This window comes from Hetaerina americana, unplaced genomic scaffold, assembly GCF_022747635.1.
Source record: "Hetaerina americana unplaced genomic scaffold, ioHetAmer1.1.p SCAF_5, whole genome shotgun sequence".
Lineage (NCBI taxonomy): Eukaryota > Metazoa > Arthropoda > Insecta > Odonata > Calopterygidae > Hetaerina > Hetaerina americana.
In genome coordinates this window covers 30,381,847-30,399,604 of record NW_027287095.1, presented here as the reverse complement: position 1 = coordinate 30,399,604, position 17,758 = coordinate 30,381,847, and the positions used below count along the sequence as shown (strand labels likewise).

The window sequence follows — 17,758 nt, the reverse complement described above, 5'->3', positions numbered from 1 at the left end:
GGAATAAAAGAGGTCCGATGACACTTCCCTGGGGAATAATCTCCACTGCATTTGAGCTAACTCCATCGATGACTACTCTTTGAACCCAATCATTCAAAAGTCTTTAATCCAACCCAGGATATTTTTATCTCTGCCATATGCTGCTAGCTTTGCGAGTTTACTGTCAGATACTTGGTCGAAGGCTTTCTTCAATTTGCGTCCGCTGGAACCTTGCTCTCTTCCGAAATAAGATTATCACGAACAAAAAGCGCAAGTTGTGTCTCGCAGGAATTACCTTTTCGGAAACCAGGCTGATTTTTTAAAAATAACTTCCGATTATTGAGGTGTCCCATGATCGAACTAGCAACTACATGTTCCATAATCTTGCACAAAATGGATGCGAGGGAAATAGGTATGTAATCACTCGATCTTGCGTGTTTGTCTGCCATTTCGTTACCTGATGCTCCTGTATGGTAAAAATCATCAATTATCCTCATAAACCTAGCCCTATAAGCCCCCTAGGCTTCCTTGTGGCTGCATTCAGTTTCACTATTTTTATTAGTAGAAGGGTGCATGAAAATTTTTTGCGAATCTGGGAACCAATGAGGTCTTGGACTTTCAGTATTCAAAATTTCAATAATGTAAATTCACTGTTTTGCTTTACGTGTTTGTACCATTTATTATCACTCCCTTATAGAGTGTCGGATTGTCGGCGATAAGCACATGGAAAAAATTATACTTTTATTATTTATCATGCCACTGATGAAAATTAGGATTTGCACTTCACTTTCTTTGTGAGGGTGTTGGCACATTAAAAAGTCACAGAAGCAATTTTTTCGACTAAAATGTCAACAACTTGGAATGAATTACCGAAGTAATTTATATTTCATCATGAAATGGCCGAGAATTTTTCGAAATGACCATTAGCAATAAGGATCGGATTATAAATATATGTAGTCTTGTCAATTTCTATGATACAGTAATGTTCACTTCTCGTGTAAAATATTTGAAAAATCAATGGGTAATGTTCGCACATACTCTCCGTGTTTCATTTTTAAGCCGAACTCTGCCAGGAATATTCAATGCATCAGTAAATATTCAACACAACGGGCAAATCTTCTGCCATTAATTTATATTCTGGACGTATTGCGTCACGACGGTTTCTTCCATGATCTAACACCTCGGCTGGGCCAGCTGTCTTCCCCGTCTCCCTCTTTCGGACACCTCTCCAATCCTCGAATCACTTTAGTCCTCCCTTTTTCTTGAGTATATCAACTCATGGTTTAACACCCATCACTTTTTTATGTGGATCCTACAGGGTGCGGTAAGCATAAAGGGGCTGATTTGAAGGGAATATCAATCCAAATCAGCAAATTAATCTGCCGCAACCTATACTTCATGCAAAGCTTTCCGAAATTGCCCTAATCTTCAATGAAACTTATTCAAAAGCACTTGCAATGCCTTTCTCCAAACAGAATATAAAAAATCTGTGGAGAATTAGTTTATGGTTTATATGTTTATTTATTGCTAGGGTCTTATTTGCCCCACCAAGTTTGTGAAACTAGAATTTAACGACAGCGCAACAGTTATTTGTTTTATAAATTAACATGAAGATTAAAATTTAATGAAAGAAGCGTTCTCGACAAACCCCGTCATCATCTGATACAGAGCCCAAAAATAACTCAATCGCTTTTCTCTCAATCAATTAGTAATTATTCGATTTCTAATACCTCATACATCTCCACTTTTTTGAACTTATTTTTTTTCATATTCAACCCAGTAAATATGTATGCCTATCTGCCATTCACATATTCTATTTAAATTAATCTTACTCATAAATCAATCCTTCAATTTCTTGATATGTATTTCTGTATGATCATTTAATATTTTACGTTATTAATTGAAGTTGATGCCATGTTTTCTTTATTTGGCAATATTTTCAGCTTTTCATTAATTTTATTTTCAATTCTCACTTTCACCATATTATTGAAATACTCCGTGCACTACGTTTCATTCGTCCGATGATTGCCTCAGTTCATTTCTTAATTTTTGTAAGTTTCGAGTCACCTGCGGTTTTCACGTTGCCTCCCTCCCTCGTCTACCTTCCTATTCATCTTTTCCGAAACGCTTGTCTTCTCTAGTTCCATAATTCATTTCGAGTTTACCGCTCCTGTTTCTTCCTCCGCATTTCATTTTAAATATCCTCATCTTTCCTCTACCTTTCCCATTCCTTTAATTCCCACTTAAAACTCATCTCTGATTCTTGGTACAACTCTCACTTGTTCCACCTAAATTTTCAGCATTCCACTTTTGAAACCTCTTTCCTTTTTTTTTGAGCTCTCTTGAATTCATCTTTCATTTCATAACTACATACTTATGAACCAAATTTCCGACCTCCCCCGGGAGAGAGTTCTACGAAACGAAATTACTGTTTCTAAATCTGTCTCTGAAAACAATTAAATATAATTGGTATCCTTTTTATTCCCTTCCATTTTTCATTTCATATTCAAACGTGCGACTCGACCAATTATTTAAGTGTCTTTTCATATTTATATTAAATAATCTATTAAATAATTAAAATATAGTATCAAATAGAGTATAATCATATTTCAAGAGAACCTTATATCAAATAACTAGAGAAGGCGTCTCTGTTCGAAATATATTCCTCTTCATGGCTACTAAGATTTACTAATCAAGATAAATAATTTTTAAATCAAATCAGGTGAGGTTTAGCTGGTTCTCCTTTCACCTTACGTGAATAACGTTGCTAAAAAATGGAGAGAGAAAATAGTTTTATAAATAGCTTGAAAATTATCTCATAAAAAGCTAAATTGAAAGATTAGGTAAATATTTGAAACTAATACGAAATAAATAATGAATTGATTTTTATTTTTCAAATATAAAATTTTCCTCATTATTGACCTGAATTCAGGGTTTTTAGGAGAAGTACCCTGATATTAGCAATCGAGAATAGACCGTACAAGCTCTTATTGCATAGAAGCCTATCTTAGGATTAATTATTAATGTAATACGTCCACGTATATTCCTTTAGAAAACAAAAAGAAAAACGCAGTATGAAAAGAAAAAGAAAAAAATTTGCATATCAGGCAATTAAGTTAGTTGGAGGGCATGGAAAGCCCTTATGACAAATTGCAGTTGCGGTATTTCAAAAATGCATCCATCCCAATCTTCCTAGTTCAAAAATGAATTTTTCTATTAGTTAAGTAAATGTAATTATTAGACATTAAGAATAATGTGTTACTTGATATAAGAAAATAATATGAGTGCATAATTCTAAGCAAGCACACTTTGAAACTAATGCCAATGCTAAAAGTAAATTAGAATTTTCCTCAAACGCGATTAGACATTACATGTTCAAGTAAATGATGGCCGATTGTTAATTTGTGATGCTATTTTTAGAATAAATATGGAGACACATTTTTAGTTGTCAGATTTTTTTACTCGTGGGCTTTCTTGTCAGTAGATATTATTGCCTTTCATACAACTTTGAAGAGTATATTTTAAGACTATAATTACTAAAAATAGTTCTTTTCATAAAAATCTGTATTCTTTCACAGCATAGACTGTTGATATTTCCTATGAAAACTTGAATTCCGCTGTGATTCATAAAGACTATTTGAATAATGACTACGCCTAAAAAAATTCGATTTGCTAATAATTCCTCATGATTGTGGATTAGTGAATATTATTCATAGACTGTTAAGAAATGTTTTTAAGTTATTCGCTTCTTCTCACTAGAATTAAGTATTCGTAATAGATGTACAATGGTGCCACAAACTATTGTTTTACTTCCTGTTCTACTTAACCTTCTACCTTCCTACTTCCTGTTCAGATAGCCGCCTTAAAGAAGGCTGGCTTCGGCTACTATTCTATAGGATTTTAATTTCACTCTGACTACGTGCAGGACAATTTTCATATCCTATACGGACCATATAACCATTCTAAATTTAATAATTTATTTCCTATATTTTTGAATTATTATGCTGCACCTTATTTCAAACAATGTCACCCTTTATTAGCAGATTTAAGCCGCTACCATTCCATCTCAGGTTCAGTGAAACTCCCCAAGACTCAGTTTTACGCCTCCCATAAGAACTGTCTGGGGTGGATTTTCTTCATTTCCATTACTTTCTCTTAGCTCTTTAACTTGGAATAAGACGTAAGGATAAGTAATGGACCAAATGGAGAACTAATATGTATTAGGCTGGGTGGAGTTTGCCGGATAAAAGTTTACCTCATGGAAAGTGAAATAGATTTCTTAATTGCGAATGGCCGGATGAGACAAATGTTTTTAGAAATTTTAAAGAAATGAAACTACGCAGAGGAATGCAAAGGTATCAACAAGAATGTAATAAATACGAATTGAAGAAAACTGTGGCTTGTTCACTTCGAGGATTGCACTGTAATGATGTCCGTTAAGAGATTCCAGTTAATATTATCGTCCTCAGCGAAGGGACCTCTCAACAACGACCGAATAAATACGTTCATCTATCCATCTACCTTTAATAAGAAGCCAAAAAGAGGGTATGAATTCGTAAATTGTTAGCTGAATTTTCTGCAAGGCATACCCAAGTCATCATGGCAAAAACAAAATGTTTACCTTTTAATAATTCCATATCGCCGTATACAAGTATGCTCTGTAAGCCATCCGTATGGGACTGGATTAGGGATGGACACCTCTAGTTGTTCATTGTCGCTCAGAGCACTGTTCCTGAAAATAGGAGTTCCAATGTAAATGCATGTTATTTCTGATACGTGCAAGTATTTCTTCTTATTATTTCTCAAACTCAAAAAACACGTAGAAGCCAACTTAGTATTAGCTATTGGGGAATATGTAACACTCTTATATTTCCACGGAATTGCAACTGATAATAATAAATAAAATATTTAGTAAGTTTATAGTCTTGTAATACAATGGAGCTCTGGTAAAATGATTAAATGGCTCAGTATGCAATTGTTTCAATAAAATGTTAATAAATACAACCATTTCAAAGGGTAAAAATATTTCACCTTGACCGAAATACGGACTAGGATCCCTCGGATATCGGTCGAGTTCTTTAGCTAAATAATCTACCAAGGCGTCCTTTTTCTCGCCAAATTTTTGGGGGCTTTAAAGAAACAAGGTTTTTATGACGAAATACCGCAAAAACAACTTCACAAGTATTTGTAGTCGTGTGCGTTTCCTCACAGTCCATGAGGTTAAAGCCAACTTTAAACAATATGGCAGGGATGGCAAAACCCTCGGGGACTGGGTGCCAACGTCAATGTACGTAACAAGAAAATACTCTTGACTCGCATGCCAAACCGTCGAGTAATCACCGCGGAATTTCTCGTAGCACCCTCTCAACTCCGAGTGCCAAAATAATTGCTCTGCGTGCACTTTGGGCACGCGAGTCATTGGTTCACCACCCACGCACTAGGGAGTTTTATCTTCGGTAATTCCTATGAAACTGCGGGAGATGCCGTTGCAGTAACTTAAACCATACCATCAAATCACACAATTTAAAACCTAAATCATACGCATCAGAGCGTATGATTTTCACACTTTAAAATTTTTGAATTGTGGCGTGCATTTAGCGGATGACTCCGTTAAAAGTTACTGCGCGGGCATCTCCGAAGGATCTTAGAATTTTCAGTCGTTACACAAGGACCTTCGTGTTTCCAATATGAGATGTAGAGCTTTTATGGGTGCAAATCAATTCCAGACCGTCGTAAATTTTTCCTATCTAGATTTTTGGTTAGTAATTTTGATAAACTATGAATATAATTGTTAGAATCTTAGCCACTCGCACTTTTTTCTGTCCCCTGCTGAGTCGAATTTTATTTTTTGTCGCTGATTCTTTGACCCAGCATGTGCAGTATCATCCTCGAAGCTGCTCTTTTGACATGAGTTTCAATGAGGATATTAAGGCCAATTCCTAACGTGCATGAATTTAATTCGATAGCAACAATTCTGTGGATATGAGGGCATACATGCTCATCGGAGTAATGGAAAACCTCGTCACGACTTGTCGTCTGCTAGAACGTCATCGATCGAACAAACAAAGTCGCCCCAAGGCATCGTTGGCACACTTTTCGTCGCAGTATGATTAAACAAGAATATTTTGTACATTTTGTAAGCTGAAAAACTTTCCATATATTAATGTTCAGCGTCACTTGATTCAACAGGGATTACTTTGGTGGAAAAACTTGTCACAAAAAATTAAAGTTGAAGAATACAAACTGCCAGTGGAAGGGAAAAGCCATCCAAGTTTTTCGACCACAGAAATATACTTTCTGTCAGGCAAATAATTTCAGAAAGAGAGGAATTTCTGGCGCTTCTGGGCTTTTGCTTTCCGTTGAAATTTAGTTTGATCATTGAAGATATTTCCAACTGTTCAAATAATAACACATGGACATTCTAAAACAATTTTCCCTGGACTATTTGCTCTATGTAAAGATTAAAAGCCTAAAATGAGTCCTGCAGAGCCTAAAATGAATTCTGTAAACTCAATTCTAGTAAAATTATTTTTACATGAAATTATGATATGTAGAAAGAGTATAAACGTGATAATACCTCGTTATCAAAATTTTTTCATCAGACGCAAAGAGCTTCTGTTTGCCATACTCATTGTATACCTCATATACCTCGTATACCTTACATTGTGGGTTGCGATTTCGCAATTCAGTCATTAAGAAAATATTTAATAATGAAATATTTTTGTTTAAGATACTCCCTTATTAGAACCCAACACAGCATTAGGTGAAAATAACACGCTGAATTCTATTATGGTTTCTGCGAAATCGTAAACATACACCACGTTAACTTATTGCATGATCTACCGACATCGTACAACTCTGGGGTCATGGCATTATGTTTCAGTATAAATTTAATTTCATAAAATTTTAACGTATTTCCACTCGATAAATAAAACAGTTTCTCGCGTGACTTGGTGAAAAATCTTCATATTGAAATTGAAATTAACAAATTGGCTTTTTCACATAGAAAATGTTTTATTTACGACCTAGGTTTCGTTATGGTATAACCTCGTCAGTTCCATCGTCAGCTGAGAGACCTTACGATGCTATACCATAACGAAACCTAGGTCGTATTTCCATGTTGAAAAGCCAAGTTTTTTATTTTCAATCAGTATTTCCACTCGTAACAAAGTATTGTAAAATAGTGATGAGGTCACTAATATAGAGGAACAATTATTTCACTCAATTTAGTTGATAGAATACAATCAATTATGAGAAGATATTTGATAGAGTAAATTATTTAAAATTAATTAAAATATTGCAAAAAATAAGGTGAAGGATTGCAGGGATGGGCGATATATTTTTAATCTGTACGAATCTTGGACTGCTCAGGTGCGGGTGGCGGATAGAGAGTCGGAATGGGCAGTATTAAAGAGAGAGGTGTCCATTATCACCCGTGCTGTTCAACGTGAATGCGGAGGATATGGTTAAAGCCATATGGAAAAAAAACTGAAGATGGGAATAAGTTCGGTGGGCATTACAAAAGATCAGTTAGATATGAGGGCGGTCAAGTTTTAGTTTGCTAGTCAATCGTGGGATTGCCAACATTGCTGAGTGATGTGAAAATTCAGTGCGATAGATGTGGTATGGGAATAAATGTAAACAAAATCAAGGTGATACCGTTTTCGAAAAACAGAAAAGATTATTTCAACATTAAAATAAAGTGGAGCAGGTGGAACAATTTACGTATCCCAGAAGGGTTTTGAATGAAAGGGGCCAAAATAGTAGGGATATAAAAATAAAAAAACCTTTAAAAGGAGGAGGAAATTGATGACCGAGACTTTGGGTAAGGATGTTGAGAAAATTCTTGTTCAAACTTTGATATAGATCATGGTTTTCTACAGCGCGGAAACATGTTCCTTAGAGATGTTCCTTAGAGAAAGACGATATGCGTAAACTGGAGATCATGTGGAGAAGGTGGAAAATGTTTGGGAAAAATTAGAAAGTAGGCAAGAAAAATGGACGGAGAGCATCCTAATTGGCAATGAGACGTCAAAGATTTGATAGAGAGGAGGTTAGGCAAACGTAGAAGGGGCAGGGACAGGTGAGGGATGCTGGACGGATTGAAGGGAGGACGGAAGTATGCGGAATTGAAGAGGGAAGTATTGTAGTGCTGGATGTCAGGTTGTGGTTTTCAGGATACGCAACATGTATCATTTATCGTTGCATAATCTTTGTCCATGGAAAACCTAACTCGAACAATTATATCTTGTAAAATATTTTGTTTTCTCTCTAAAACCTTCTGGGAAATAATCTATTTTGCAATGCAATTAAGATAGTGATGATGACAAAAAATATGCGTAACTTATAATTTGATTCTCTTAAATTCGGCAGTACAAATGTTTGTGAATTATAGTATTTGAATCAATGAGCTTAATTCATAAACGAGCATTAAATGCATTAAAAGTTAAAATCTAAAGAGATGCGTATTTTGTATTTTCCGAATATATGCTAGCAGTGTGGAAAAACTATCCCGAGGGCATAGCCATTGCATTGCACATCATCGATCGAACGCTGCTGCTGTTTGTAGCGAAATTATTTGCGGTTTTGCTCCAGGCGTTTCCAAATATTCCAAATTTTATCTTGCTCGAAGTAGTTTACTCTTACGACTCAAATAATTTTAGGCTGGAAACGTTACTGACTATCGTTTGAAATAAGCTAATCCGGAGCAGAAAATTGACATCCGCGCGATCATAAGGTGATTTTTATTCGTTTGTAATCTGTTCCGTCGAAAACCTGGTGGGATTTTGGCGTAACTTGGTGAAGTGATGAATCGTGGCTAAATTAAATCACTTAATTGGATACTTTAATCAAAACAAATGTTTCAGTTCATCCAAATTTTTCCGTTCATCCGAAAACAATACAGCGTATACATAAATATTAACTGGAGATCATTTTCATGAATGATGCCAAAATTTAAATTAAATAATTATCCATATTTCATAGCTTTTGTTTCCGAACTTTGTAGATACCAGATGATCTAGTTTATCGGAAATCCTTGAGAGGGTTCGCAATAAGTCTACCTCTCTGGAGCACCAAGGTGGCTTCATTTATGTACCGTTCCTATACTTGTACACGAAAAGTAGGTGATTTAAATGCACTACAAAGTGAATGCAACAATGAGACGTGTGACCACCTATGCATGAATTCTTTCAAAACAAGTATATGACCCATCAAAATTAATCGGAAAGAGCAAGAACCATAGAAATAAATAATTTCGTAGCGGTTCTTAAAATAATATTATAAAACATAAAAATACCTTTACATTTTTCTCAATTATTAAACTAAAACTATCTATTGCATAGATATATTTATACTCCAGATTCACAAACAATTTTAGTGGCAAATACTCGTAAATGAAAACAATGCCGCGGTCACGGTAACAACCCCAACCAATAAGCAAAAACAATATTTTTAACGGATCGCAATCAAAATGAGTAATTCACGTTATTCTGAAACGATGGTCAATCTTTAACAGAATAAAAACATTAAATTTTCAACCTCCAATTCGTTCAAGTAGCAAAATCGTAGTTCAAAAGCAATTAATTTAAAAGAGTAACAATGAAATCCTCGGGACTCAATTCAATGCTTTTTTTATGCAGCCAAATTTTGACAAGTCGGTGGTAATAACCTTTCATCAAAATAAAAACTTTCACATTTAAATGCTCCTTTGATGGCTTTGACCAATGATACGCGTTTCAAAGTTTATTACTGTTGCTCGACGCAAATCTGGACATCGGACGTACCAAGTTTTGAGAGAGAAATCCCACGTATCGGACATAGTGACCAAGAAAAGTGGATCTCAATATAAAAATCATTATCAGTATTATGCGTATAATATCTTGATTAATAGCAGATTTGAGGAGTATAAGTAATCCGTTAATTAGTCACGGCATTAAGTACTAGTGCAGATTCTTTAAGAGATTATAAATTTTCCAATATACAATGTGGACATGAATTTACTTATTTGATAGCGGAAATACGCTACTCTAGGGTGTATTTATGCAGATTTAAATCAACTGTTTATATTATATCCTGTCTTACAGGCTTACATCGGCTGCATAGATGTTAGTTAACTATAATGGATAGGTAAGACTTTCATTGGGAGGAGAAATAACCTCAAAAGAGCTATATTTTCTCATATTATCCTCTTATATTTTCAGGTGCTTACAAAAATGTATCCAACTGTTCCTGCTAAGATTTGCTATTTTTCAATAAAGTTACTTGACAGTCATGGGCTGTCTAATCTTTGCAGAAAATTTAGCTGAAAGACAAATTTTTCTAGCTGTAAATTATGAAGTAATTAAAGTATGAGGAGTGTTCCACAATAAAAGTCTGACTGGATTGAATCAAGGCGTAATTGAAAAAAATAAAGGAAAAAGGTGTGAAATTGTCAACAATATATGTTTTTTTCAATTTGTTTGTATTTATATTTTAAATTATGAACATTTGCCATGTTTTTAATAATTTTGGAAATCATACAGGTAAAATATAATCATACAGGTATATTTAATACCTGTATAATAATGTCTCTAAAATGAAGTCTAGTTTGGGATTCTGGGGATTGTAATTTAGAATGCTTCAGTCATCTCGCAATCATTTTAATTTAATTTAAATAAAATTACAAGTACGTAAAATAATATAAAGTATTTTCAAGACGTAAACTATGGATGATTATATTTAGCATTAAATGTAAAACTAAATATTTCAAGTGACAAAAACTTGATAGCGCAAAATATACCGTAAGGTTAGCACACAGTTCAAGTTTAAAATTATAAAAATGGGTATCTTCATGATATTTTTATGTAAAATTCATAAAATAAAACGATATCAATACAAAGTTTAATCCGATATTTAAAGGTTTAAAGTATGGTAATATTTAGGAAAGCAAGCTATATTATTTTCCTGCAATTTTTATTTTCCAAATGGCTATTTGCTCTCGAAAATTTGAATTATTTAAACCATAACCTTAAGCTTGAGTTATTAATTTCCTCTTGTTATTTTAAATTATTTGGTGACTACATTTTCTTACTTCTACTATATTGGGTGATTGGTACATATACCAAATTCCATGATTATTTATTTAAGATGCTTTTGTATACACCAGGCTTACTCAACCGCAATATTAAAAGCCATTCTCCCTTGATCTTTTTCGGCTTTTTATTAATTTCCACCTTGATGTCTCTAGCATACTTGATGTTGGAATTACAAGTACCTGATTTATGCGTAATATCTTGATATCCCGCAAAAAAACCTAAGTTATTTCCTGTTGGAATAGCATTCTAAATATTTCATTGCTTAGGTGTTGATCAGCAAAAGAAAAAAACTACCGCCTATTTGTACTCGTAAATAATTTGTAGTTTTTCTTACTTGCCATTGTAATAATAGTGAGGTTTCTACTGCTCACAAAACCTGCTTTTCGATTTCTCCCTTATTTCGACAGGATTTTATTCATTTATTTGGAATTAGATTTTATTCTTTCCCTCGTCAACTTAACTAGTTCTGTTGAAAGGTATCATGAAACCTTCACGACTCCGGTCAATTATACTAGTAACAGTAATGGGTACAGTACTTTTAGCCTAGTTAATTAGCTTAGTACATGAGTACTAGGCTAATCACCAAAATAAAGTAACCGTTATCGACAAATCCAATAAACCTTATCAGACATTAGGTTTGTCCTGAGGCATCTACGATATTTGCATCCCCATTTACGAATCGAAATAATTTTTGTCAGATATTGGCAGCGATAAAAATGCATTTGTATTTTTTTGGAGATTTATACATTTCATAATTGTATATCCTTTGCTTTGCCCGTGGAATTCCCAGGCTGGTATTTTTAGGCTTCCTTTGCCTACGTTTTCATTTGATTGTAAATATCTATACAACCCTCAGGTGACGTATGGTTATTCATGCAACTGTTTCATCTATGGCATCTGTAAATGATAATGTTCGTATTACCGATCAACACGTCGCGATTTCCTTGACTTGTATCCTCGGGACTCCATCGCAGATATCCATGTCAACTGAAAATGTCTTCTAAGATTCGTTCGCAAAGTAACTACGTTTAACGTGTTATTAGATATCCTCTTTATCCAGAGAATATTATTTAATCATTAATTCCTTTCAGAAAGCTGGCTGAAGTTTGTATTCGCATTTTCTTTTTTTTCACATTTTCGTACCGTGATCCAAACATGCATGATGCGAAACGGTATTTTTTTGGGCACCAAGAATATTCTTTTAAATTTTTCTAAATTAGCATATCTTTACTAAGCATAAATACAGCAAAAAATTTAACTTGATGTATGAACCCCAAATGCCCTGCGTACCGACGCTCGGCTTAATTCGCCCACCTGGTGTCACACAGGCCATTTAAATATAGCTTTTATGTGCTTCTCATAGGATTTTATTTCTTTCGAGCTATATCAGTGAGTGTTTAGGAATGTGTTTTTATCACAGCATGTTACTCCAAGAAATTCAGACTAATGGTTTTTATCCAGTGAGATATGTCAGGTGGGATACTGTGCAATGGTCAGGAACGTTTTTATCTTGAGAACCTACATACTAGACTTTCGCATTAGTTCCAAAATAAATAAATTACAGAATGCCGCATTTACTCTTAATACACCACCGTCTTTGGTCCCGACTTTGGTGACATGTTTCACACCGCATACGAATAATATATAACTTAGCTATATATATATCGCTATATATAATATAGTTATAATATAATATAGCTATAATATATCGCTTAGCTTATGATTTTTGCAGTTGGCAAGTTATTTTGCAAATTATTGTTTCTAAGTCGTTAAAATAAATAATCTTCGCGTAGTAATATTTTTAAAAAACTTTAATCTTCTAAGGTCTTGACTTCAGCCTCTAATTCGTGAATTTAAATTGATATGAATTTGTCTTGTTTATTTCACAAAAATCCTGATGAAAATATTTTTGCCCGATATAAGTGTATCAGTCCAATTTAAAAGATCAAAATATAGCTGTGTTCACATTAGTACTAAATAAAGCTCGGCTTGAGTAGCTGGTTTGGTCACTTGTGCTAATTCATCAATGACAGAGTAAGTGGCGATCCTCCACGAAAAATTTAAGAAACTTAATCTTAAAATTTTATTGCTCCTTCAAGTAATAATTACGTAATTTAATTGTTTTGGAGTGAGGAATAAAATACTGAGCAGAAGCCGTGTTTAGCCAAGACTTGAGCCCGCAAAGGTTTATACAGAATGAAGAATAAAAATATTTAACTTGCTTTTTCCGTAATGAATATTTCCGAGAACGAAGAATTCTGGCAATTTAGGCATAATTTTCATTAATTTAAGGTTTAAAATAAAAAAGTTTAAGATACGACAGTTTTATATGATGGAGAAAAAAACCTCTCAGTTTTTACCTGGCTTAATTTTGAAGTCTTTGCAAACTTTTTAGCGAGTCAAGTTGAATTGCCTTGCGGTGATTTCCCTTATATTTAAGCTCATCATCCCTGTCGCCACATTTCACTCAGTCACGGACAGCGGTTAATTTTTTCTACGGTAGATCGTCGAGGAAAGGAACTTTGCCTGACTACTCCATGCATTGACGCGACATTGAGCAGACGTCAGACTATCCATCGGGTCATCCGCAGCCCTCACCCGCCAGTCACCTCCTTGTCACACTGTCCCACCTCTGAACACTCCCATCCATCACCCCACATGCACGCTATTACCTTAGTCCTATCGTACGTATTATACGTATGAAGCATTGAAGTCTCTCATATCGTGAGTATAATAAATAAAAGTGAAAGATTTATGTTGTGACGATGCATGATAAGATGTTTTTTTATATTTAATTAATCATTCTTCGCTATATTCCCTTTCGGTCTTTTTAATTGACCAGCTTTGAGATCAAGAGACGCAGCTGATAAATGTAGCACTTAGGCTATAATCTATACATGATTTCCCAAGATATTTTTAACTATCATTCTCTTCACAGAATATGATAGCCTTATATCATGGGACACATTTGGTGGGTCTAATTGTGCAGAAGACCATCTATGGAAACGCAAGTTTTTCTGCATTTAATTTTGACTTTAAGCTGACGAAAATTGTTAAATATTTGTATTATAACGTATTCCGTATTAAAAACATATCTCTTCTTTTGACATTTCCCAATGGTTTTCATGACCCAGAGCGTTTTCACAAGCAATCATAAATGAAACACTAACACTATTCCTAAAATATCTCTAACATGTAATGAAGACTTTTATATTTTTTAAAAAACATTCAACTTCACTTGAATATTACAGGCAGATTAGTCATGATTCTCTCAAACCAGCTAATTACTTGATAAGAAAATACAGAAGCAAAATATATCCCCTACTGTGATAGGTATGCTGGAGGAATTAGACTGGGAGTCCCCCGATTCCCACAGAGAGCAGGGCAAGACAGACTTGTAGAAAGCTACAAGAAAGCTGAGTTCTCCCGTGACACAGAGGGAATTATAATGGCACCAAACTTTATCATTAGGTTCACCACCGAGAAAAAATAGGGGAGAGTGACACCGATGCGGGCAGATTCAAGCTCTCGTCTTTCCCTCGAACGATATGCAGGCATAACCATAATCAAACACAATAACCGGCTTATATTTATTTTACACAAACATGCAATGATTGAGTAAATTATTCCATATTGTTTACTGGCATTTATGTTTGCTTGTGAGTGTTTTTGTGTACAAGCTAATATTTATTCCTTTTTCATGAATAAACTAATAGCTGTGCCCCATCAGACGCCCTAGCTGTGACTATCGCGGTATTGCGTAGTTGTAGATTCTGACAAAAACCTAATTATTATTAAGCGCACTTCATTCTCTAAATACTTTGCTATAAAATGTTGAGGTATTTATTGCAAAGAGTACGGTCATGGAATTAATTCTATTACTTATCTCAAAAGCCTTATGGGAGTTCCTTATTTTACAATCATAGCCCTGGTGTCAAATATAAACCGTTTAACATCTTAATTAAGGAACTGTATGTTTTTAAATATTGAAAAGCAACCGTCCAGATCAAAAATGTACATGGATGTGGTTTGCAAAAAATAATGCAATTTTCTGTTAATGGGAAACATAAAACAGCTCGATGAAATTCCTTAATATGCGTGTACGATATGCGAACCATTCTCTCATGCTATACAAGGCACATTCGTAGAAAGGCAATTTATTCAATTCGTGTTTTCTATTCATTAATATCCGTTTTAATTATTAAACTACGTCCGGTTGCCGGGATTGCTGGTTTTAATTTTCAAACCTTTGTCTTGGGGACCACATGCAACCGGAAGATGAGCTCCATTCATTGCTTCCCGCACATACCCTTCCCTCGTTTATGATTCAAATCCCCTTTCTCCTCAAGAAAGCTTTAAAGAGCCTTGCGCCGGGGCGGGATACAATCCTCTTTCTGACCTTCAGATCTCTCACCCCTTTCTCCTCCCAAGGGAGTAAGGAGGGGGGGGAGTTGAAGGGAATGCTTCTCTCATAAACTATTCCTTTAAATCCCAAGCTTTTCCTAGTCGAGATAGAAAGAAATGAGAGATCTGCGGAAGGATGCAATGGGAAATGGGGGGGCTGGTTCCCCGAGAGTGCCTGAGCACTGGGGTGAGGGGCTATGTATTCATGCGCTTGTGGTACGTAAATACACTTGCGTGGTGCACATCCTCCCCATTTCCCTTCTCATTATCCCTTTCCCACTCACCCACCAATCCCTAGGCACATCCTCCAACGCCTCGCTTGCCGGCTGAGGGGATCGCTGAAGCAGCGTTCGTACATGCATATAAAAATAAATGGAGAAAGGGAAAAAATCATTTTTTTTCATGGGTTCTACCCCTGGCTTTAAAGCTTCTCTACGGGGGATAAAAATATATACCCGCTCTCACCGTCATGTGATATTTCCTCCCTTCCTTTCAACCCCATCCACCCTCCTACTTCGCCCTACCCCCTCCATCTCGTAGCGTCTCTTCCGCTGTACTCCTTCTGGCTTCTCCTCCCGACATTCCACTGATCAGTTACCCTCGTATAAATTTCTGCTGCTTTTACGACCGACGATAAATTTCTCCCCCAAATTCATGGATGTACCCCTTTATAAAAGGCTGCCACTGACGAGTGAATTCGGGGAACTGGACGTCTTTGTGGGTGTCTTTTTTTGCTAATGTCGGTTGTTAAGAGTTTTCGTGGAGCTGGAACTCGATCGAATCGTAAAAATGTCATTTTCCCATGAAACGATAAGGCTATCAGAATAATTCCCAACGGAGACGCGCGGAAAACAGTACTTCATTTGTTGTAGCACAGTCTGTAAAACCCTCGTTGTTATGCGTTACTTTTCATCAGGGGTATTAGGGAATAAATTTAGTGAAATTTTGAAAAAAAAATTTATACTCCCCACTAGTACAGTTTGTTGGCAAATATTCTGCCTAGCTCTAATTATGTTTTCATTTTTCCTGGAATCTCACCTTGCATGTGCAGATTGATATTTTAATTGCAAATAAAATGGAAGTTGCAAAGCAACTTACAAAAGTTGCAATTTTCTTCGTTGACGTTACCTAACATTTCCGTTGACGACAAGATTTCTAGTAGCATATGCCTGATTAGAAAGGTGTAAGCCTGGTATGCAACGACCCTTGCCATATGCCTTAGCTTTGATTTGCAGTGCATGATACAAGGTTTGTACAAAAAGTATCGGGAAAAGTTTCGGAAAAATAATTTTATCACAGATATTGCTGCAATGCCTCAAAAGTCTTCGTAACATCCCTTGAGTCGAAATACTTTTGCCTGCGGTTTTTCTGCAACTCAAAGGCTCCCTGGTTGGTGGATCTCGGAAGTTCCTTAACCGTACGCGTACAAGGTTCTTTGACGTCGCTTGAGAAACATCTTTGTACCATTTTCCGAGTAAATACACGCTACTAGTGATTTATGGTGCATTTGATGGTATTCTCGGTGGGATATTTAAAAATACGGATTTGAATCCTGTGAATTTTTCATGGGAAACATAACTCGTGCATTAGGTCAGCAATTGAATGTTTTCAAAATAAATTTATACCAACGCGTACAAAATTACCAAAGTGCCTTACCCGCATGTTGTTCGAATGCAAATAACATCAGTATTTCTCTTCATAAATATATCATATTCATATGAATAATAGCTTTACGATGCTTAATCAGAGGAATTGATACGTAATGATAGATGTAGTTATTTCCGATTTCTCAATTTCAGTGGATGAGACCGGAACAACTAATTTCATTAACATACCAGTTACTTAAATTATATCAGTTTAACGGAGGCATGCCAAAACGGCACGCAAATTTATTTTATTGATAGTGCTCTTTCTAATGCTCTTATATACGGTTTCACATATACAAATGAACACCTATTTAAGATCATTCGCGGCATAAAAAATCAAATCAGACATCTTTTTCAGTCAGACTTCGAGCAATAGCTGTAATATTAATAGTAGGATTATTTTGGGGCAAAATGGTATTGAAGTACTCGTGTGATGCTCTATAGCATTTTACCAAGAAAAAAGCCTTTTATTACTCGATTTTTATCACTTCAAGGGTTTTTAAAAATATTTTTAATTTCAATGAGATATTTCAGAATTATTTGTATGACCTACTTTTAATGTGATCGTGCTTAAAACTAACAAATTATGTGTAAAATATCATTTTTCATTGGTAAAAAAATAAAGCTTCATATTGAAATAGCTATTCAACCTAT

General features: G+C 35.2%; 1 long non-coding RNA gene across 1 annotated transcript in view; it reads right to left on the bottom strand.

Annotated features, from left to right (window-relative positions):
* Positions 1 to 4,609: 4,609 nt before the first annotated feature.
* LOC139694405 (uncharacterized) overlaps positions 4,610 to 17,758 on the bottom strand; it is a 65,975-nt gene continuing 52,826 nt past the window's right edge. Inside the window, exon 3 of the long non-coding RNA XR_011702130.1 lies at positions 4,610 to 4,711. This is a non-coding gene — a long non-coding RNA (uncharacterized lncRNA). The remainder of the gene's footprint in view (positions 4,712 to 17,758) is intronic.